The sequence below is a fragment of the Eurosta solidaginis genome, chromosome 1 (genome assembly GCF_040869045.1).
Source record: "Eurosta solidaginis isolate ZX-2024a chromosome 1, ASM4086904v1, whole genome shotgun sequence".
Taxonomy (NCBI): domain Eukaryota; kingdom Metazoa; phylum Arthropoda; class Insecta; order Diptera; family Tephritidae; genus Eurosta; species Eurosta solidaginis.
The window spans coordinates 223093852-223118763 of NC_090319.1; the positions used below are offsets into that span (position 1 = coordinate 223093852).

Genomic DNA, 24912 nt, shown 5'->3' on the forward strand with positions numbered 1-24912 from the left:
CTAGGTGCCTCAAGGATCGAGATATTCACAAAACTCGTATTTGTTGTCCGATTTGCTCATACTTGGAACAAATATTACATACAGTCCGGTAGAAGTGACATCAAAATACTTTGGAGTTCGAGGAGGGCAAGCATATGTGGCGCTAAGTAAAGTCTTTGGAAGGATTATCTATTGAGGAGTTAGATTGTAACAAATTATCAGGAAACAGTCCTTGTAATAATATGAACTAAATAAATTGAGAAAAAATAGGCTGATCATTTACGTTGCGGCAATGGCGCACCCACGTAATTGTTAGAAGAATATGTTTAGGCGAGCAAAAGGAAGAAAATAAAAACACCAAAAAGGTTTCGTGTTATTGAAAGGAAGTACAAATGGTCTTTTATTAAATGTATTGAAACAACAAGTGTTTGGAAAAATCAACAAATGTTGAGAAATATGACATTAAAATATTTGAAAAAGATTAGCACTTACGTGAACGTGAGAATCCGTGTTTCCTTGCTGGCTGCTGTATTCAAAAAGGACGAGCCCCTTTGCAACAAAAGCCTATGAACCCACGATATAGCACCTACGTTGGGTTTCCCCGCAACAAAGTTCCTACACCGCGGGCGCATAGCTGAAGGGTATAAATACACATACGTACTACCACTCACAATTACGTGCTACGCGTCACCCATATGGTCGCCAAGCCTAAAAATTACCCACTGGAAGAAGCTACAGGCCTGCCAAAATACTGCTCTCAGAATTGCCACGGGCTGTCTTCTTATGTCCCCAGAACACCATCTACATAATGAGGCGAGAATACTCCCCATCAGGGAAAGAAACGAGATGCTGACCAAACAGTTCCTGTTGAATACCCAGAAACCTGGGCATCCCAACAGACATCTGATTGACGAGCCAGCACCGCCTAGGGGCTTAAGGAGTCATCTCCGTAAGCATTTTGAGGAAATACGGCATCTGAGAACACAGCCGTATGAAGCGAAAAAACATAAGCAGGTCCTTGGTGAACTCCACAAACAGGCGTCGGACCTTTATGCCGGGAATTGCCCGGTGAACCCAGTACTCAAAGTAAAGTATCCAAAACTTGCGGAAGAGGAACGCATACTCCCCAGGGAAACGCGTGTCACTCTGGCTCAACTTCGTTCTGGATACTGTAACAGGTTAAACTCTTACCTATCCAGAATCAACCCCGACATACAAAATGTATGCCCCGCTTGCAATGTGTCCCCACATGACACCAACCATCTCTTTAATTGTAATGTGGAACCAACGCCTCTAACACCCCTTTCCCTATGGTCCACCCCTGTTGAAACAGCAAGTTTCCTTGGACTCCCGTTAGAGGATATTGATGACAGTTTGTGATCGGTCGCGTCTGTTAGGTGGGGCGAAGCACTGCTACAACAACAACAACAACCACTCACACATGCCTGTGTGCTAGTAACAACAAGCATGTATGGGTGGCAGTTAATTATGTTACGAGGGGGGCAGATATATTTAGGTCTGTGAAGGAAGGAAGTACAATGTTAAAATATTTGAAAAAGATTATCACTTACGTGATCGTAAGAATCCGTGTTTCCTTGCTGGCTGCTGTATTCAAAGAGGACGAGCCCCTTTGCAGCAAAAGCCTATGAACCCACGATACAGCACCATCGTTGGGTTTCCCCGCAACAAAGTTGCTACACCGCGGGCTCATAGCTGAAAGGTATAAATACACATACGTACTACCACTCACACATGCCTGTGTGAAGTAACCACAAGCATGTGTGGGTGGCAGTTAATTATGTTACGAGGGGGCAGATATATTTAGGTCTGTGACCTAAACATAGGCAATTAAATAAAAACTTGAAAATAAAATAATTACAAAAAAGTTTAACGGGTTTATTAGAAAGAATACTTACATTAAGTAATAATAATACTAAAAGCTAGAAAATAATAATGTAGGTCCCATATACTAGTCGTCACACTCCGCATCAATCTACACTCATAGACAAACGCCGTTCTAAAATCCAGCACCACCGAACTGAATTCGAGCTTTTCATGTTCTTACTTTTTTTTTCTAGAAAAACGAACAACCAGTGCTTAAAACAACAACTTTGTGCATGAACTGACACCATTACCTAACTATAACTGTGCTCCCATTTGAAATAAGGAAACTAGATTTTTCTAATATCTTTGTCAGAGTGCACAATTTAAACATGTTAACGATTGAAAACTATTTTCGTTTCAGGTACAGAGGAAAGAAATCTCCAGATGCAATACTCGCTGAAATTTGTTGGTAGTATAAAAGCACCTTTGAAGAAGGGGAAGACGTGGAAAAGAGGAAGAAGGGGAAGACAGAGATGAAATTCCAGAATATCAGTTGGACCAATTTATTGACCTTTCTGATGATGACGACGAGCATATTAGAGAGAGCAGTGATGTTGATCCACAGCCGCCTGCTAAACGGCGACTGGCCAAATCATTAATTTAATTTATTTAATGTTTATACTTAAAACTTTTTATAACTAACATTTCAAAATTATATTTTTTTCCATATTTTTATAATTTCTGTTCCAATGCTTCTTTAAAACTAAAAAAAAAAAATTTCCAACATTTTACTTCATAAGCACTACAAAAAGTTTCTAAATAAATTTTTTTTTTAATTTTAATTGTTGCACAGGTCTCTAGCAATAATTTAGATTTAACACATTAAAAAAACATCATTTAGTCGACGAGTTATAGCCAAAAAACCATTAAAACAATATGCTGAAAGTCGGCATTTGACTGAAAAGTTCGAAGGTCGATTAAAAATAAAATTCGAAATAACATAAACAAACGCCGCGATACGGGTCTTCTTATTTAGCCTGTATTTTCACCCCTCATTCTCAGAATCGACCTAACTTTTGCTAACCTGAATTTGTTCCACAGTGTATAATGAGAACAATGTTCTTAGATTAAGTGCAATGTTCTTAAATTAAGTTAAAGAAAAAAGAAACCTATAGTTCGTGTGCACCACAATGTTAAACACAACATTTGGCACAAGTTATCGAGCAGTTGTAGTGGCCCAGAGGTAATGATGTTGCGGTTGCGATGGTGTGGTGTGAGTTCGATCACTGTAAAACTTTGAAATTTTTTAAAACAATTTTTATCTTCTATTTTTTTTTAGCTTTTATTTTCCGTTAAATTCGATTTGCCGTTTTTACTTAAACTTTTGGATTTTAATGATAATTTTATTTGTTATTAATGACAACTCAATTATTATTAAGGAAAATAAATGTGTACCTATTAATAGAATATCCTTCTCACTCTCACCAATGATCAAGCGCAACCCGTTCTTGAATTGGACACGAAAACTGCTAAATCGACCACAAATCGTTCTCGAAGCTGGGAACGAAAAATCTTAAATGAAGCACACATAGTGCTTGAAATGAGTACAGAATGTTCACACACATCAATACCAAACATAAAATATGAACGGCGTTCTTGGAAAACCTGTTCTTAAAACAAGCCCATCGGCCACGAGTTATTAAAAGCGTACTTAACAGACTTTTGTCAACGAATGTGATAAATTTTAAATTTGTTTATTTCGTCTTAGAAAATTAAATTTGAAGATTACTTCTTTTATATTTTAAGTTTTAAAATGAGAAAAAAAATCTTTGAATAATAGAAATAGTTAAAGCAAGGAGATCTAACCCATTTATTTCTATTAGTTGTAAGAAATACCATATTAAAGAAATAAATATAAATATTTATTTGCCCGGGTTCATCTAAGAAATTCCCGCCTTCTAGAGAGGACATAAGTTAGATAATAAATACAAAGGACAGTAAGAGTAAAAAATAAAACAATTTCACATTCATACCGCATATAATAGGAGATAACGATAGAACAAGTAAAGACAAGGAAATAATAGTCCATAAAAATAGGCTTAAACCAATATAAAACATCTGGTAGTAATTAAAATAATTTAACAAAAAAAAAAATACTAATAACAGTCGCAGCATAAGCATTCCACTTTACTCGCCAAGCACAAAGAAAAAATCAAATGCCAACACATATTTAAATGAAAAAAAGGGAAACGAATCAGCATAACATGCTCAGATATCAAAAATGAAAAAAAAATCACAAGGTCAATTTAATATCTACACATGACCAAATAAACAATAAGAACACATGTAACGCAAATGTAAGCAAATAAATAAAAAAATAAAGAAAGGTGTCTAAGTTCGGGTGTAACCGAACATTATATATTCAGCGTGAGCTTCAATTGTACATTTCATTTCAGATAAATTGCTTTTCTACATAACACGTGGCACCTCCCGTTTAAAAGAAAAATGTCTCCCCATTTCCTCTTACAGTAAAACTTGACAAGTGAAATATCATTGATTGAAAACTATTTTATGCTAAGTTATAGCTTATTATTCTAGTCTATGACCCTTTTAAACTTGTTTTATATCTAAGTTGCCGTGGTCTTTAACCGATCTCGTCCATTTTTTCCAAAAATATATATTTATATTTTCAGAAGTATTTCCTGCTATAAGGAAAATATGTGTACCCAATTTTGTTACGATATATAAATTTTTCTTCGAGTTATGGCTCCCGAATCATAAAATGGGCGGTGCCCATTTTTTTAAATTTGAAGTTTTTCTTATTTATTTTTATAAATCCACTTGGGAAATTAAATACCATTGATATAAATCTCTTTTTTTGCAAATATATAGCTTATTTTATTCGTCCACGACCCTTTTAAAAATCTTTTATATAAAAGTGGGCGTGGTCCTTAACCGATTTCGTTCATTTTTCTTCGAGGCAATCCCTATAGTAAAGGCAACCTCTCTGCTGAATTTTGTTACGATAGGTTCAACGATTTTCGAGTTATGATTAATAATATTGGCAAATTTGATTATATCACAAGTAGACGGTGTCACGCCCATTTTAAAAAAAATTTTCAAATTTTTATCAAGAGTATCAATGTCAGTCGACGCGTCAAATTTCAACATTCTAGGTGTATTATTTACTAAATAATCAAGTTTTTTGTGTTTTCCAAAATGTTATATATATAAAGAGTGGGTGTGGTTATCATCCGATTTCGCTTATTTTCAACACCAATCTATTCTGGGTTCAGATAAGCTTATGTACCAAATTTTGTGAAGATATCTCAATATTTACTCAAGTTGTCGTGTTAACAGACAGACGGACGGACGTGCGGACGGACATGGCTCAATGAATTTTTGTTTCGATACTGATGATTTTGATATATGGAAGTCTATATCTATCTCGATTTCTTTATACCTGTGCAACCAACCGTTATCCAATCTAAGTTAATATACTCTCTGTGCAAAGCACAGCATACAATACAAATTTATTTTGGCATCAACTTACTATTACTTCATAAATTATGACCGCACAATGATTGAATGTTAAAGAATAATTTGTAAACACAAGCGGATTTTTAGTGGGCCGACACACTTGAAAGTCGATTGTGTCAAATGAATTTTAAATGGGTCACAAATGTAAAATGATACAAAACACATTCAAAATTTGAGGATATAATTTGAATAGCCACACACAATTAGCACACGCACATTGTGTGTGGCCATTCTCCAAAAGCCGGTGGTGTAGCGTTACTGGGAAATGCCCTTCATGCTGAATGCATTTAACAATACAAAATACACACGCACTTATAAACTACAAAAATAGCTAAATGTATCGACCCAAATATTTATGCATTCTCAGCGGAAGTTCACCAATGGGTTATTAATGCTTGCATATGCATATTTGTTAACATTTGTCAATTCGTCATATTGACCAACATACTTACTGATCAGTCACGCTGACCAACATAATTGTCTATCAGTCATATTGACATCGAACCATTTACATACATATGTAATAACGCACCTAAATAGGTCATTCCAATATGCTGACATCGCATACCAGAAATATTGTATACTTAGTTTGTAAGTATTAGTATCTGTAGAATAAGAATATTTTGTATAAAAGGTAAAGTAATTTCCAAATAAAGAAGACTTATGAACGTACATTCAACAACTCAACTTCTACATTGGTTAAAAGAACAAGCGAAATCAGTGATGCAAAGTAGAAAAAATTAATTAATAAATAAAAACTTAGGAAAATTTCGGAAAACGAGCCTGGCACCGCCCACATTTAGTATAAGAAATCCAAAAACTTTTGCAAGCCGTAAATCAGAAGCCGTCAGTATCACTTTGCAATTATGGTTCTTATTATTATATTTAGATCCGAGTAAAATTCATTAGTGACCACGCCCACTTTTTTAAACTTGTGAGAAAATTGGGAAAATTTTGTAAATGGTTCAGGTCAGCTCCGTTTAATAAACCTCTTCACAAAACTTTAAGTATCAAAGTCGAAAGAAAGAGATCGAGTTTAACCAAATTTGTTAAGAACATTGTTTCAATGATAGTAACTAAATAAATAAATGTACGGCGCGATAACCTCCAAACAGATTTTAGGCCAAGCTTCTCGTCCAATTGGCGTCGTGCTCCTTTTAATTTTTCCTATAAATTAGCGGGACGTGACCTAATGTTTTATGCCGACTCCGAACGGCATCTGCAAGGCAGATGAGTTTTCACTGAGAAGCTTTTCATGGCAGAAATACACTCTGAGTGCTTGCCCAATCACTGGCGAGGAGCTACCCCGCTTAGAAAAACTTTATTCTAATTGAAAAAACTTGTTTCTACAATTTTGAAGTTGTTTTGCCCGGGGTTTAAATACTCCTTTGAAATGATTCTCACCTCATACTTAAGTTGAAGAAATATGTACGCCTTAGAACGGTCTTATAAATCACTTGGCCTTATATTCAATCATCTATTGTTTATTTGTGATACTATAAAATACCGTCTGAAATGTTATTTTTAATTTTCACGCTTCATCATTCAACACCCATGTCTTAAAAACCACTTGGCCTTATATTCAATCATCTATTGTTTATTTGGGAAACTATAAAATACCGTCTGAAATGTTATTTTTAATTTTCACACTTCATCATTCAACACCTATGTCTCCCGCTTTGACTTTTCCTAAAGTTGGCGGCCCTATCCCCAAATAGTCCCCTGGAGTGAATCACATTGGTTATAGCCTATCAACCAAGTTTAAATATCACTTACACGTTACGGCTCCGGTTAAAAATGTGAATACGTGCGTCGTCTCAGAAGTCGAAATAGAGCAATGTATCTGTAAAATAAAATCGAATGTAATTGGTGATGACTGCATTACCATAAAATTAGTTAAAATGCTCTTGCCATATATCTTACTAATGCTCACTCACGTCATAAATCACTCATAACTACATTCTGTTTTCCTGATGCTACGGTGCAACCAATTGCAAAAACCAAGTTCGCAAGTTGTCCTAGCGACTTTCGGCCAAATAAGCATCTTACCTGCTCTTTCTAAAGTGTTCGAAAAGCTGTTGTCTGAGCAAATACATGAGCACCATAATTGAAACCAACTGACTCTATTGTGCCTCCTAGAATTTTCTAAAGGTTTCGACTCGGTAAACCATAACTTACTCTGCATAAAGCTAACACATTATTTTGGTCTTGGGGTTTTGCGCAACGAATCTTATGCGGCTCACATTTGTCTAGCCTTAAACCACTGCTGACGGGTGTTCTACAGGGATCTATTCTAGCTCCTTTATTGTTTAGTATTTTCATAAAGCAGGAGGGTGGATCCGTGTGTAGTAGTCCACTAAAGTGGGGAAAGCTTCTGACCGCCATTCACCTGGGAATGGCCAGAGCGATTCTTTTGCATGTGGTTGAAGCAGCTCACTACTGCCGGTCGTTTGCGGCCAAGTATCCTCTGGGTAGCCGCTAAACATCCGTTTAGCGGTGAGCTAATGTGTGAAGGCGACAACCTGGCTAGGCCACTCTGACATAATCGGTTTAAGGGCAATGAATTGGGATTGGTGCAGATGCCCGGCTGGTTGATATCCTCGTCAAAGCAAAATCTGATATCACCGCCATCCAAGAAATGCGTTGGACGAAGCAAGGAAGAAAGAAGATCAAAAATTGTGACATCTATTGGAGTGGCCATACGAATAAGAGCAGTTTCGGCGTTGGATTCGTGGTACGAGAGAGACTTTGTCGCCCAAATTCTGGCGTTCACGCCTGTGGACGAGCGTCTCGCCGCTATCCGAATAAAAAAAAAAATTTTAATATATCATTCATCTGCGCCCATGCGCCGACAGAGGAGAAAGACGATGAGGTGAAAGGCACTTTTTATGAACAATTAGAACGCACATATGAGCGCTACCCCCGTCATGATATAAAAGTCCAGCGCAACAAGAGGAGTGTGTGAACGCTATCGTGAGTTGAAAAGAGAACCGAGACGCATTTTCAGGAAGAAAAAAGCAGAAGCAGGAAGGCGTGAGTGCGAGGAGCTTGAGCTGCTAGTCACCAGGAATAACGCCCGAAAATTTAACCAAAAAATACGGCGACAGGCGGAAGGTTTTACGAGCGGGACAAACTCCTGTAAGAACAAAAACGGCGACCTTGTAGCTTATGTCCAGAGAGTGCTTAGATTATGGAGGGAACACTTCTCTGCTCCCCTAAATGGAGGCAGCGATTCACCGCGCAAAGATGACGAACCCGATCCCGCAATCGATGATGATAGATATATGTCCCCCCGCCCGATTATGACGAAGTTAGAATAGCAATAACAAGATTGAAAAAAACTAGGCCGTGGGCGCTGATGAATTGCCTGTGGAGCTTTTCAAGTACGGCGGCGAGGAGTTGGTAAGGCGCATGCAGCAGCTTCTTCGCAGACTATGGACGGACGAATGCATGCCCGACGATTGGAATCTAAGTGTTCTTTGCCCAATCCACAAGAAGAGGGATACTGCAAAATGCACCAACTATCGTGGAATCAGCCTTCTTAATATCGCATATAAGGTCCTTTCAAGTGCATTGTGCGAAAGATTGAAGTCCACCGTGAATCGGCTGATTGGATCTTATCAGTGCGGCTTCAGACCTGGTAAATCTACCATCGACCAGATTTTCACAATGCGCTAAATCTTGGAAAAAACCCGTGAAAAGAGAATCGACACACATCACCTCTTCGTCGATTTTAAAGCCGCCTTCGACAGCACGAAAAGGAGCTGCCTATATTCCGCTATGTCTGAATTTGATTTCCCCACAAAACTTATACGGCTGTGCAAAATGAATTTAAGCAACACCATCAACTCAGTCAGAATTGGAAAGGGCCTCTCTGAGTCGTTCGAAACTAAACGAGGTTTCAGACTGTGTGACACCTATCGTGCGAATTTTTTAATTTGATGCTGGATAAAATTATACTACCTGCAGAACTTAACCGCACTGGAACAATATTCTAGAAAAGCGTGCAATTACTGGCATATGCTGATGGCATTGATATCATCGGCCTAAACACACGCGCTGCTAATTCTGCTTATTCCAAACTGGAAAAAGAAGCGGTAAAGATGGGTATGATTGTAATGAGGACAAAACGAAGTACCTGCTGTCATCGAGCAACTGTTGGAAGCCATAATTTCGAAATAGTAAAAGACTTCGTTTATTTGGGAACCAGCATCAACACTAGGAACAACATCAGCGCTGAAATCCAGCGAAGAATTAATCTTGCCAATAAGTGCTACTTTGGACTAGGTAGGCAATTGAAAAGTAAAGTCCTCTCTCGGCAAACAAAAATCATACTCTATAAGTCACTTATCGTACCCGCCCTGCTTTATGGGGTAGAAACACGGACCATGACAACAGCAGATGAAGCGGCTTTGGCAGTGTTCGAGAGAAAAGTTCTTCGAAAGATTTATTTACCTCTACGAGTTGGCGATGGCGAGTACCGATGAAGATTTAATGATGAGCTATACGCAGACATCCACATAGTCCAGCGAATTAAAACGCAGCGGCTGCGCTGGCTAGGCCATGTTATGCGAATGAAAGATGATGCTCCGGTCAAGAAAGTGTTTCTATCGGAAACCGCCTTTGGAAGCAGAGGTAGAGGACGGCCCCCCCTCCGTTGGAAGGACCAGGTGGAAAACGATTTAAACTCCCTTGGTGTGACCAATTGGCGCCGGTTGGCGGAGCAAAGGAGCGACTGGCGCGCCTTGTTGGACGGCCATAACCTTTTAGACGGTTAAGCGCGAATTAAGTAAGTAAGTAATTTTCATAAATTTCATCCTGTATATTTGTCACCATATACATACAGCAAGCTGAGATCGCATTCTGCCCATAAGATCGATGTTACGTGCTATATGTTCGAGTTAGACAACTTTGACCATATTTCGAATTGGAGAACATGATTACTAGGGTGTGGAATAGCTGACTATCTGAAGGCCACAAATTGTATTTTTTTTCTGCAAATTTATTATATGCAAGGAACCTAGATATCGTTATGATAAGAGTGAATTGCCAGGTCATCTCGGACCCATGATCTGTTGTACCAAGCTATAACTACCTTACCTCCTTGCGAATATTCTTTGTCAATGCCATTCGTACTTGTAACTCGATACCAATGTCCATTCGCAGTAGTATTAATAAGAGCAACTTTAATTCAGTTTGTGCTTACTACCCGTAAAATACATGAATACTCTCATGTTGAGTTGTTAACAAGTTACGCTATATACATAAATAATATGTTATCTGTGATTATTGACATCATGCTTTATTTGTCTATATCTATATTTTCCTGTTCAAATTGTGTATGCATTGCTTTGAACTGTCAGTTTCTCCTATGAACAAACCTAGATTTAAGGATTATCTGTATTTTTGCTGTTACATATACTATTGTATTATAAGAGATCATAGATCACATTGTACTAATGTGACTTAACAAATAAAATGAATGAATATATTTACCAGGTGAGGCTTTGCCCTTCGCAAGAGCACTCAAAGTAGTGAAGGAAAAGCTTTTCCAAAATAGTCGAACAAATGACCCTAGTGGACAGTCGAACTCCTCTGAAAACTGAAGCTATGTGGTTATCTGTAAGAGTTTTATATTAAAAGGCCGGAAAACAACTGTTTGGACTGAGCATATAACCTAAAACTACCTCTCAATTCGCTCTTAAGTTCCACATATTAACAGAGTTGTGTGGAATCCATTTGGATATTATATCGAAAGTTATTAAAATCTTTTGACTATTACGTACAAATTCAAAATTCATGTATTATAGTACATAATATTAACTTTAACTAACAATAAATTAACATTATAAAAAAAGAAAACTTCCTAACTTTTATATATAGAGGGGCTTCAATTCAGCCAAATTCGAAATAAAAATATATGTTCGAAACATATGCAAAATCAATGTTTATGTATATTTTTCAGCATTCACAAGTGCTTAATATTGGAAACCTGGCAATCCTATGAAATGCATCCCTGTAAAATGCATATATGTACAACAACTATGTTTTTTCAAATTTTCAACGTTGAGTTCAGTTCTAAAATAAACTTCGTACTAGTAACAACGTGTTTTATATTTATTCCGAGCTTCGCTGTAAGTATACGCGCAACAGGTTATGGGCCCAGAGCCTTGTCGGGATAATATTTAAAACGTTTGGAAGTTATCGCGTGTGTCGCAAAAGAGACTTGAATAGAACTGTGTGAAAAACAAAAAATAAAATGAGTTCGCTGTATCAAATAGAAAAGTTGGACGACGCCAACTATGATACGTGGTGTATACAGATGCAGTGCATCCTCGTGCATTCGGACATTTGGAGTGTAGTGAGTGGCGAATTTGTGAAGCCAGACGATGCCACGTTAGAAGCCAAATGGAAGAGCGAAAATGAAAAGGCATTAGCTATGATTATATTGTGTTTGAAGCCATCGCAGTTGGGCTATGTGAAGAATTGTACCAATGCTTTAGATGCTTGGCAAAAATTAAAAAGTGTATACAAGCCAAGCGGTCCAATTCGCAAAGTTACATTGTATAAAAAGTTATTAAGCCTGAATATGTGTGAAAATATAACAATGGCAAAGCATATTCAAGAGTTTGTGTGCATTTCTGAGAAATTGGCAGAATTGGATATTAAATTAAACGAAGAACTTTTAGTGATAATTTTGTTGTCCAGTTTGCCACGAAGTTTCGAGAACTTCGTGATCGCAATGGAGACGCGTGACAGTTTCCCCACCTTCGAAGTTCTAAAAATTAAATTGCTAGAAGAGTACGATCGTCAAGTACAGTCAGAGGGGCAGCATAAAAGTGTGACAAGCCAACAAGTGTTTCTAGCGACTTCGAAAGGGGAAGGTAAAAATCAAAATAGACAATTCAACGGAAAATGCTTTAATTGTGGTAAGCGTGGACATATAGCGTCAAAATGTAAAGCACCGAAAAAAGACAAGCAGAGTGAGAAGAGTGAGCAGTGTTCGTTCGCGACGCTGGCAGCAGCCGATGTCTCAAGCACCAAACGTTCGTCGTGGTGTCTTGATAGTGGTGCGTCGACTCACATATGCAGTGAGAAAAGTATGTTTATATCTCTTAAAGAGAGCAAAGAGAAAGTGATGTTGGCATCAGAAAAGTACTTAGAAGCTACAGGTGTAGGAAGTGTTTTGATTAAAGCAAATTGTAACATTGTTTTAAGAGACGTATTATTTGTACCAACAATGGTAGGCAATTTCATTTCAATCGGCAAAGCCATAAGCAATGGTATGCGTGTAAATTTTGATAAACAATGCGCGATTATAAGAAATGAAAAAGGAAATATTGTGCTAAGAGCAGAGAAGAGAAATAACTTGTATATATTTGAAAGCGAAATGTGTGTACAAAAGTGTTTCAGTGCAGTAGAAGAAAATGCAATGATGTGGCATAAACGATATGGCCATCTAAATTTTCAGAGTCTGCAAGAGCTGTGTAGCAAGAGAATTGTTAAAGGTATAGAGCTAAAAACACTACCTAAAGACATAAATTGTGACGTATGTATGAGAGCAAAAATATGTGTAAAGTCGTTTCCGAAGGTTAGCGATAATAAATCGCAGAATTTGTTAGATGTGGTACACTCAGATGTGTGTGGGCCTATGCCAAAATTGTCACTTGGTGGAGCACGTTACTTCGCGACGTTTATAGATGACAAATCTAGGCGAATGTATGTGTATTTTCTCAAAACGAAAGACGAAGTGTTTGAGAAATTTAAATTATTTAAAAGCTTAGCAGAATGCCAAACAGAGAGAAAAATAAAAGTGCTAAGAACTGATAATGGCAAAGAGTATGTGAATCGCGAATTTGATAATTTTCTAAATGAGTGCGGCATCCAGAGGCAATTGACTGTTCCTTATACGCCTCAGCAAAACGGTGTCGCAGAGCGAGCTAATAGGACAATAGTAGAGATGGCTCGTAGTATGTTAGTAGAAGCAGGTCTCAATGAAAATTTGTGGGCAGAAGCTGTTGCTACTGCAGTGTATTTGCGAAATCGATCGGTAACCAAACAATTAGTAAACAAAACTCCATACGAGGTGTGGACAGGCACCAAGCCGAATGTTAGTCATTTAAGGGTGTTTGGTTCAAAAGCAATTGGGTTAGACAAGAGTCAACAGAATAAATTTAGAGAGCGGGGAAAAGAGTATATTTTTGTAGGCTACTCTTTAACATCAAAAGCGTATAGACTGTATGAATGCGAAGAAAGAAGAATAGTTGAGAAACGCGATGTGATGTTCGATGAAAAGGTATTAGGTAGAATGAAAGCGAAAGAGACAGAAATGGTAACAATTGACACAAATGAAATAAGAAGCAAATTACAACAACCATCAAATGAAATCGACAACAAAGTTCGTATTGAGGAGGAGCAATACGAAACAGCATCGGAAGCAGAGAGCGACGTTAGCAACGAAGAAGCAGGAGTGCAATGCAACGAAGGCTGCGTAAATGAATGTTTGACTGAACGAAGAGGAAGGGGAAGACCGAAACGTATACATACTGGTAATGTTGGTCGTCCGCGTAAAGAGTACCATGTTGTTAATTTTGCAAACGATAATCGTGTTAAAATACCGCTGAGCGTAGGAGAAGCATTGTCTAGCGAAAGTAGTGAACGCTGGAAAGAAGCAATGAAAAAAGAGTATGACTCTTTAATGAAAAACAACACATGGGTGCTAGTTGATTTACCTAGTGGTAAGAAAAAAATTGGTTGCAAATGGGTATTCAATTTAAAAAGAGATCAGGCAGGAAATATAGAACGATACAAATCGCGGTTAGTTGCTAAAGGGTGTAGTCAGCAATATGGTATAAACTACAACGAAACGTTTTCGCCTGTGGTTCGTCATGCTACTGTACGTATGTTGTTCGCGTTGGCGGCAGAGCTTGAGCTGCATATGCATCAGCTTGATGTCTCAACAGCATATCTAAATAGTGATTTAGATGAGGAAATTTTTATGGAGCAACCAGAAGGGTTTGTAAGCACAAAATACCCAAAACGCGTATTAAAGCTTAAAAAGGCGATATACGGCCTTAAGCAATCAGGTCGCCAGTGGAATCACACGTTAGATGAAATATTGAAAAATATTGGGTTCAAAGCTTGCGTTAATGAACCATGCTTATATAAGAGAAAAGACGGCGATAATTACAATTTGATTGCGATATATGTAGACGACATTATCGTGGCTTGTTCTAGCGAAAACGAACTTATAAAAATAAAGCGACAAATTGCAAACAATTTTGAGGTTGTAGACAAAGGCAAAATAAGACACTTTCTCGGTATGGAAATAGAACGCATTGGAAGTGTAGGCGCCATTTCAGTTGGTCATACTCAATACGTTCAAAACATGCTGCGTCAGTATGGTATGGAGAAGTGTCGTAGTGCATCTACGCCATTAGATCCTGGGTTTAAAGTGCATTGTGATAAAACAGAGTGCGAGAAAGTAGATACTACTGAGTATCAGTCACTTATCGGCGCATTAATGTACCTGGCGATAACAACAAGAACTGACATTTTGCATTCGGTCAGCAAGTTGGCACAACGAAACCAAAATCCGCACATTGAGCATGAGACGCAGCAAAGCATATATTAAGGTATCTTTCTTCAACCAAAGATTTGAAGCTTGTTTACAAAAAGACTGGTAAGCAAGCCGAAGGTTATGTAGACGCAGATTGGGGTGGCAACACAGAAGACAGAAGATCATTCACCGGTTATGTATTTACAATGGCAGGCTGTGTATTTTCATGGGAAAGTAAGAAACAATCAACAGTTGCACTAAGCAGTACCGAAGCTGAGTATATGGCGTTAACAGCAGTGGCAAAAGAAGCAGTATATTTAAAGAAATTGCTTAGCGCGATTGAATATTGCAAGAATGAAGGACCAATGACTATATACGGCGATAATTTAAGTTCACATAATTTGGCGAAGAATCCGGTTTACCATAACCGGAGTAAACATATCGATATCCGATTTCATTATATACGAGATGTTGTAAAAAATAATGTAATCAATCTGAATTATATTAGCACAGATAATATGCCAGCAGATATTTTGACAAAGAATTTATGTAAAGTAAAGCATGTTAAACTAGTAAATTTGCTTGGATTGAAATAGTATTTGCTTTTGAGATTATATAAAAACTATAATTGTTGAGGAGGAGTATTGGAAACCTGGCAATCCTATGAAATGCATCCCTGTAAAATGCATATATGTACAACAACTATGTTTTTTCAAATTTTCAACGTTGAGTTCAGTTCTAAAATAAACTTCGTACTAGTAACAACGTGTTTTATATTTATTCCGAGCTTCGCTGTAAGTATACGCGCAACACTTAACAAGATGTACGTGAATTTGATAGCCAAATTCAAAAAAAAAAAATATATATATATATACAAGGAGAATTTTCGAAATTCAGATTTTGATATTTTAATTAAATATCATATATTATGGTAGACACTCATATATATATATTATATCGTAAGCACGAAAGAAAAAAAAACAATTTAAAAGCACAAAAAAAATTATTGGTATGCAAAAAAATATGTTTGTGCTCAATAAATAATAAATGTCTGAAAAATATTAACTGACAAAGCATTTATTATTACTCACATTATCCGGTACCGCCGTCCACTGGCCAGCCATCGGAGATATGAAAACTTTTGATATTTTGCTAATTTAAAAAAGATATGGTTCAAAATTCAAAGTTTTGCAAACCCTTTTATAATGCCGTTCTTAGTTATCAATATAAATCTCTTTATATGTTTTCCTCAATGAATTTTTTTTGTGTTTGTTTTTTTTTTTGATATTAAGCTTTGGGTTTCTGTTGTAACTTTGGCATTGCGCTTGAACCCATCTTCCACTTTATATTTAACAATTTTTCAAATAAATTTGTTTTCCAAAGCAAACAAAAGATTTGACGAAGAAAATATTACACAACGAAAAAACTTATTTTAGAAAATTAATTAAACTACTTTGATAACTCCCTTCATATTGATGTCGCCTTATTCCTCGTGCCCCTGCTCCTGACGCTCACATCACCATATTATTTCTGCCTTTTAGTCGATGATTGCCGTTGCTTACCATTTTCGTGGTTTGTGAAATTATTAAGTTTTCAAAATATTTTATTTCTTGTCTTGTGAACTATAGTTTTTGATACCAATTTCGTGCAACTTTTTTTTTTCGTTGAAAGATTTTAGCAAGACCTTTGCGCGAACGATTCTTGGGTTCTTTTTTTTTCGATATAATAAAATTCACCACTTTATTTCTTTGCTGGGGTGTCACTTTTGGCACAAAATCCAATTAAATTAAAATTTTCTCCTTTTTTTTTCTTTCAGTCTCCCAAATTTAATCATTCACAAAATTTTAGAATTCAATCATTTTCGGTAGGATCACACACTTTAAAATTTCACGGGGGCCAACAAGTCTTGACTCTACCGTTCGCGGCTAAAACTTCACTCCTTTTTCGTTTACAAAAAAAAGTTTATCAGTCTGCCGTGGCGGACAATAATTACCGACCGTGTCGGTCACGGATTTAAACTTGGCTCCCTCTACTGATTTTTTCTTCTTCAGTTGAAGCTGACATTTTTCCAGCAAAATTCCAATGAGCGGTCTTTACCTTGTTTTCGAACTATTTTTGTAACATCTGGTGATCAGTTATTATTTTCGAACTATCCAATTTCCTCTATACTTGTTTTTGGGTCGAACTGGACTGGTCATTGCTCCTTTCGGTACAGAAAATCATGTGATTACAGTCTAATAGTTTGAATATACACATAACCAAACGTATGCAATTTCAAAAATCTTATTTTTTTTTGTCTCACTCTGTTATTTGCAGCTGGTGACAAGTTGTTTAGTAACATATCGTCAGCTTAATAAGAATATGTGCTAAGTCCACCTTTTACAAAAATTTACTTTTAATGCAGTACGATAAATAAATTTAATATAGTGCAAAATTAATAATTTGAGTTATTGTTTGATTTGAAAAAGGTAAGAAATTATTATTACTTAATGCAACAAAGAACTTTCTACAAAAAATATTATTTAATAGAAGAATGCGATGAATACTGACGACAATAATGACAATAGCTATGCAGTAGGTGTCTGCCTTCAGTGCACCGATGATGAAAATTATGCAATTGATTCTGTTGATGGAGTAGTTGGACTGGTGCCGTATGGGTTCATTAGTGATTCTGATGATTCTTTCAATATACCGATCAGCTCTAAAAAGCGACAGAAAAGAAAGCAAGAGGAAAACAGCGCATGGATTCAAATATCAAATAAAAAGCGACGAGAAAAAGGCAAAAGCTTTCATGGAAAACAGAAGAAAGATGGGGTGTGGAATTACAAAATGTACAAAGAATCCAAATCATTAAAGCCAAGGTGTAAATGCAAACAAAGAAGTGGAAAAGCTGCAATGAAATGCGCAAGCGTTACTGATGCTCGAAGGAAGGAAATCTTCAAAGATTTCTGGGACATGGACTGGAAGCAAAAAAAAATATATATGAGTATGTTGGTACATTCTGTAAAACCTTCTTATCCACGCAATCGTACCGATCCTGATGTATCCAGAAGAGTTCGCAGTTTGAAATACCATTTCAAAGTCAATAATGAAAATGTGCGCGTGTGCAGAAGTTTTTTCTAAACACCTTGAATATTGGTCGACGGGTTTTTCTTAACTGGGTCAAGAAGCCCTTGAGCGGCCACAGCAATGTACCAAAAAAACAACTACAAAACAAATCCGAAGAAAAAAAAGCCTTGAAATTATATTTTGACAACCTTCGCGAAAAAAATATCTCTTGCCAGAATGGAACTCAAAAAACATATTTATGATATTTATTCAAAAGATTGGTGTAAAGCTCACAACATCCGGCCACTTTCGCTTACACAAATTCATTCTGAATTTGAAAGCAGAAATCTCAGTTTGTTTACACCAAAGAAGGATCTATGCGAAATATGTGCCCTTTACTGCGTCTGAAGTATTCCACACGCATATTACTCTATTCACCTAGAAAAAGAAGAGGCAAGAATAGAAAAAAAAAACTGATAAAGCGTCAGAACAAAATGTTTTCACAGTGGATCTTCAAGCAGTGCTGATGGCACCAAAATCTAACGATAGTAGTTATATTATAAAACTAAACTGCAGATACACAATCTGGTATTTTATAATATTATTAACAAAAAAGGATATTGTTGCTTATGGAATGAATCTGAAGGAGGAGTTAACGCCGAAGAGTTCGCAAGCATTTGGGTTTGGTTTATTGAAAACAAGGTACTTCCTAGCCTTGATAATGAGAAGCCTATTAAAATAATTTTTTATAGCGATTGGTGTGGTTATCAAAACCGCAATTCTTTACTCAGTAATGCGCTTATTAATACAGCCATAAAAAACAATATTGTTATCGAACAAAAAATATTGGAAACTGGATATTCGCAAATGGAGGCCGGCAGCGTCCATTCTACTATAGAGCGTATGATCAAAAAAAGAAATATTCATGTTCCTGCTGAATACATAGAAATATGCAAGACAGCTCGCAAAAAGCCATTTCCATACGAAGTGAATTACTTAACTTACGATTTTTTCAAAAACTTCAATAAAATCGAATTTTATAAGAGCATTCGTCCTGGACGTGGCAAAGGAGGTGCAAAAGTAACAGACATACGCGCACTCCAATATAATGCAAATGGTAATATTTCTTTTAAGTTAAGGTTCAATGATTCGTGGAAAACTTTGCCACAACGAATGAATAAAAATGTAATTGCAACGAAATGGTGCGATTTGGAGCAACTTTTACTTAATTTAATTTAATAATTTTTAGTTTTACAGCAACAAAAAGGACTGTGTATATGTAAACTTAAATTGTTTAACAAATAAAGAAGTTCCTATTTATGTTTAAAACGTAAAGTATTCTTTTTATTTTTAGTGCTAAGTACAATTTTTTGTCTTTTTCTTGTAGTAGAAAAAGTGCTAAGTCAATTAATAGCTAAATGGAAGCCATTATACTTTCTTTTATTATTTTTTCTAATAAACATCATTTCAATGTCACTTAGCTCAAAAATGTGCATTTAAAGTTCTAGAAGAAAATGTTTCTTTCAAAAGTTATTGAGTTTTATTTGTCTCCTGTAAAATTTGAATTAAGTGACTTAGCACCTTTTCTTATGAAGCTAGCGATATGCAATGTTGCTGACTGTTGATGCAGCGTATGTTATCGACATTAGTTTCGCTGTTATCCTGTAACTATGTTATTTGCATTTGTGGCATGTTAACTCGCCCTCACAACACAGGTATGTTGATGTAGACCGCATGTCGTGTATACTACTATCAACATAGCTGAAAAGGGGAAGAGTTACTAGAACAAATGCACAAGAGGAAATCAAAAGGAACGATGCCTAGGTTTTCAAATGAGTGCTTCCTTATTCTTTTAGCTACCATAAATCGTTTACGTGGAATATTCCTACTTCCTTTCCATTCATATCTTCCACAACATATGTAATAGCAGTTTCCCGACCGTTCTGTTATTCGAGCCTTAACACCAGTGGGAGCGAGCTTAGCATTAATATATGATGCTTGGTTACTTTGCACAAAATTCCGTCTTGTAACTACTTGACCTACCTCAAATGTCCTTAGTCTTGCTCTCAAATTGTATCTAGCTGCATTACGTTGATGCGCTCTGTCGAGGTTGCTTTTGATGTTATCCCTAATGATTTGAAAGTTATCAGCTGATAAAAGTTTTGCTTGGCCTTCGTTTAGAAGATTCAAATTTCTAAAAAGTAATTTTTAGCATGAGTTTGCCAATTGGCGGTCGAAGGCATTTTGCTGGCGCATTCGAGGTTTGACAGCTTTAACAGTCTTTTATATAATCTCGAATTTGAACGATCATACCTGGCTAGAAAAATTTTCTTCAGATGCGTTCCACCGTTTTGGCTATGCCACCATGCGCAGATGTGGGTTGATCATGCGCCGCTTTAATAAGTTTTAAACGTAATTCTAGGGGAACATATAATTTCCATGCACCATCGTCGACATTATGGTCACCTGTTACCAATTCTGTTCTGTGATAAAGATACTTGCCACTGATTTGAAAATCAGGCAAGTTCGCGGTTCTATAATTGCTTTTCAACTCTTCGTAGTCTGGAGAATTAAATGCATCGGAATCTAGGTCTATTTCCGTTGTGATATCGAGCTCTAGTTCATTAATTTCGTTGTAGGACATTTCTACGTACATCCGCGATAATGAGTCTGCTACAACGTTGTCCTTGCTTTTACGATGTTCTACTGTAAATGTGTACCCTTGGAGTTTGATTTCCCACCTAGCTAATTTTCCACTTAAGTCTTTCTGTCGCATAAGCCAACGCAAACTTGCATGATCTGTCACTACTTTAAAGTCATGCCCTTCTATGTACATCCTGATCTTTTTAATGGCTAAAACGACTGCCAGGCACTCTAGCTCCGTGACTGTATAGTTTCTTTGCGCTTTATTTAACTTTTGTGACATATATGCTATCGGTCGTTCGTGGCCACTGTCATCTTCTTGCGATAAACATGCGCCTTTTCCGGGTTTCGCGATCAAAACAACCGGCGAAGGCTAATTTCTTTGCATAATAATTTTTCCATAGCTGGTGATATTGGATACTGCTTTTGCTTAATTGGCTTGGTATCGCCCGTATAAATTACATGTACAATAACCGTGGTGAGACCAACCCATCGCGTTCGAAATTAGGAAAAGAATCGATAATTATTTTTAGTGGTTGTTTTTGCTGTGATTTAAGAATAATGGGCATGGATGGATCATCCGTTTTTATACTCTCCAATCTTCCAGTACAAGGGTTCAAGTTTATGCTAATATCGAAATCCTTCCAAAAATCTACGCCGCAAACAACATCTTGAGTTATTGAAGGTACAATCAGAAACTCAAAAGTTTTTGACAAACTTGCCCACTAAAATATCCAGATATCCGCTGACGTTGCCCATCAGCTGTTCTCACAAACCTCTTGACTTTTAAGGTTTGAAAACTACATCTTGATGCTAATAATTCCCTAAATAAATCTCTTTCAATGACGCTTTTATTGGTACCACTGTCCAATAAAGCCAAAGGTGATCTACCCTCTATTGCTAACTTGATATTTGGCCTAGTGTCACATGCTTTGTAAATTATTGAAGAAATAACAAATTTTCTCAGTCGCTTTCGGTTAGCCCAAAAGTTACTCATACGCTTAGTTGAGCATGATTTGAGGCTGATTGAATGGTGGATACCCGCGTCGACGGATATCCGCTTTCGCGTTTCCCGATATTTTCAAACAATTCGGGCAATTCGGCCTGTATGTGTTCAAAATACCGCAACCATAACAGAAAATTCGCCTAATGCTGCTTGTGTTGATATCTATGTCCAATTTCATCGCAGTTCCAACACTTGTGTTTGGAAATATCTACTTCCGATACGATCGTCTCTTCAATATTCTTTGGGGTTTGATCATCATTATCTACTTTAAACACTTCGCTTACCTGTCGCTTGTTTAGGTCACGTCGAACATTATTAAAGTTGGTGTTGAAGACATGAATCAAATTCCATCAAGTACCAGGACCAACATATATACAGATACAAATATTAATATACATATACAATACTTACATTAAAATACTTACCCTTTTGAAATACTTACAATGTATAAAATCTTTACATACTCATACTTTACATTCACCCTGTATAAATTTATTAAGTTACAGTTTGCATAAAATATGCATATTTAAGAAATGCATACATACTTACCTATTCATATACTTACCGTTTCCTCTCTCTTTAAGTTAAGAAGCAAGCCGTCCAATGGAATGCACTGGACCGCTTTTAAGTTAGTTAATCGTCATTCGCCTATCCACGTCTTTTAAATTAAATAAATTAATCGCCTCAAAAATACATTCGCTAAAGTGAAAATTGTTAAAATAAATACTTAAATAATTAATAATAAAATTTATAGTCATATATTTAAAACGAAAGTTGTCGCGTTTTTGATTTCTTTTCCAGTAAAGTGCTTTCCCCTTAACTCCATCAGTGCACATTCCCCCCAATAGTGCAAATTTATACATGGTCCGTTTGGAGCCATAAAAGTGAGCTAGTGACCTAAAAAATACTCAAAATTTAAATAAAAATTAAATATAATTAAATCGGTTTTATCGACGCGTTGACTTTTTAAAATTGTGAAAATAAAGTAAAAAATTAAAAGGAAGAGTGCAGTGAAACATTAATCTAATCACGTACATATGTACATACAAAAATACCGCTCATTAGGCTGAACTAAGAATAAAAGGACGTGTGGCACTCGGGGACTGCCGCGGTAAAGCTATTGCATATTATCAACTTATGCAATTATAATATTTATGCAACATTTTGCTTTCTTTGATATTAATTCATGTTTTGTCTTTGATATTAATTCAAGTTAACCTTTTTAAGCGTGGAGGCCGATAAGAAAACAAATATTTTACTTTTATTGAATAAATGAGAAGTTAATATTTAACTTTCACTTTATCTTTAACTTTGACTTTAACTTTAACTTTAACTTTAACTTTATTTTTAACTTTAACTTGACTTTAACTTTCACTTTAACTTTAACTTTAAATTTAACTTTAACTTTCACTTTCACTTTAACTTTAACTTTATTTTTAACTTTAACTTCAACTTTAACTTTCGCTTTAACTTTAACATTCACTTTAACTTTAACTTTAAATTCAACTTTAACTTTAAGTTTAACTTTAACTTTAATTTCAACTTTAACTTTAACTTTATTTTTAACTTTAACTTTAACTTTCGCTTTAACTTTAACATTCACTTTAACTTTAATTTAAACTTTAATTTTAACTTTAACTTTAACTTTAATTTTAACTTTAACTTTAACTTTATCTTTAACTTTGTCTTTAACTTTAACTTTAATTTTAACTTTAACTTTAACTTTCGCTTTAACTTTAACATTCACTTTAACTTTAACTTTCGCTTTAACTTTAACTTTAATATTCACTTTAACTTTAACTTTAACTTCAACTTTAACTTTAACCTTAACTTTAACTTTAACTTTAAATTTGACTTTAACTTTAACTTTAACCTTAACTTTAACTTTAACTTTCACTTTCACTTTGACTTTAACTTTATTTTTAACTTTAACTTTCGCTTTAACTTTAACATTCACTTTAACTTTAACTTTCACTTTAACTTTCACTTTAACTTTAACTTTATTTTTAACTTTAACGTTAACTTTAGCTTTAACTTTAACTTTTACTTTAACATTAATTTTAACTTTAACCTGAACTTTAACTTTAACTTTAACCTTAACTTTAACTTTAACTTTAACTTTAACTTTAACTTTAACCTTAACTTTAACTTTAACTTTAACTTTAACTTTAACTTTAACTTTAACTGTAACTTTAACTTTAACTTTAACTTTATTTTTAACTTTAACTTTAACTTTCGCTTTAACTTTAACATTCACTGTACCTTTAACTTTAACTTTAACTTTAACTTTAACTTTAAATTTAACTTTAACTTTAACTTTAAATTTAACTTTAACTTTAACTTTAACTTCAACATTAACTTTAACTTTAACTTTAACTTTATTTTTAGCTTTAACTTTCGCTTTAACTTTAACATTCACTTTAACTTTATGATCCGGGTTGGGCCTGAGGTTAGCACCTGCTAACAAGCCTAATATAAACACACATACAACTTGTATGAGAGCAACTCAAATTGAATTTGCTGCGTGAAAACCTAACTCGATTTCCAATTTTTGTTCTGCGTGACATTTATATTTGACGTTTGCACACATGCTTTACATTGGCGCAACGCATGCGTATTTGGGTTAGGGCAAAAAACGCCGGTTGTTTGCGTGCGCTAAAAAAACGCAGTGCGGTTTTATTAGGTTGGCTTGTAAGTTACCATATATGTATACGATAAGCGATAGCACAATGGCTACTTCGTGAAAATCAACGACAGCTCTTTTAGTTTGATTTCGATGATCGTACGGTGAAGAAGTGTCGCACGCGCGCTTAAAACAGAGTACCAAAGAGTGCGTCTGACACGTGTTTACCGTTCAAGCATTCAAATCAAACTAAATAAATAATTGATTTTGGTTTCGTGCTCGCTACGCGTTCGTGTTTACTAACACATTCTCAATTTGGTAACCGTGTAAATGATAGAGATCCAATTTTATGTATTTGGCCTGTTGCTAACACCGAACCTTTACGAACCTTTTCGAACCTTTTCGAGCCTTTTCTGATCTTTTTTGACAAATATCCGTTACGGTTTTTTTTATTTATTCGCCAAGCCCACGATAAAATCAATGCAATAGCTTAAAAAATTTTTTTTACAAAAAAACAGCAAAAATACAATAATCAACAAAACTTTCTAAAGCGTATTGTGCAAATATAAAACAAAAAAAAAAAAGAAATACTTAAAGGCTTACATTGTACACAAGTGAAAATAAAGAAGAAAAAAAGAAGTATAATTGAGAAAAAAATTTTAGAAGGAATAAAATTTAAAGTGCATAATT

The 24912-nt window shown here is 35.7% G+C and overlaps 2 protein-coding genes across 9 annotated transcripts in view; one reads left to right on the plus strand and one right to left on the minus strand.

Moving 5' to 3' along the window:
• Positions 1-5061, plus strand: part of LOC137237037 (striatin-3-like) — a 636631-nt gene extending 631570 nt beyond the window's left edge. For all 5 annotated transcript variants that reach the window (XR_010948771.1, XR_010948768.1, XR_010948770.1 and 2 more), the window contains one exon: positions 2225-5061. The gene's annotated coding sequence lies outside the window, so the exon portion shown is untranslated. The remainder of the gene's footprint in view (positions 1-2224) is intronic.
• Cad86C (Cadherin 86C) overlaps positions 1-24912 on the minus strand; it is a 2678031-nt gene that overhangs the window by 473584 nt on the left and 2179535 nt on the right. The gene's annotated exons all lie outside the window — the stretch shown is intronic.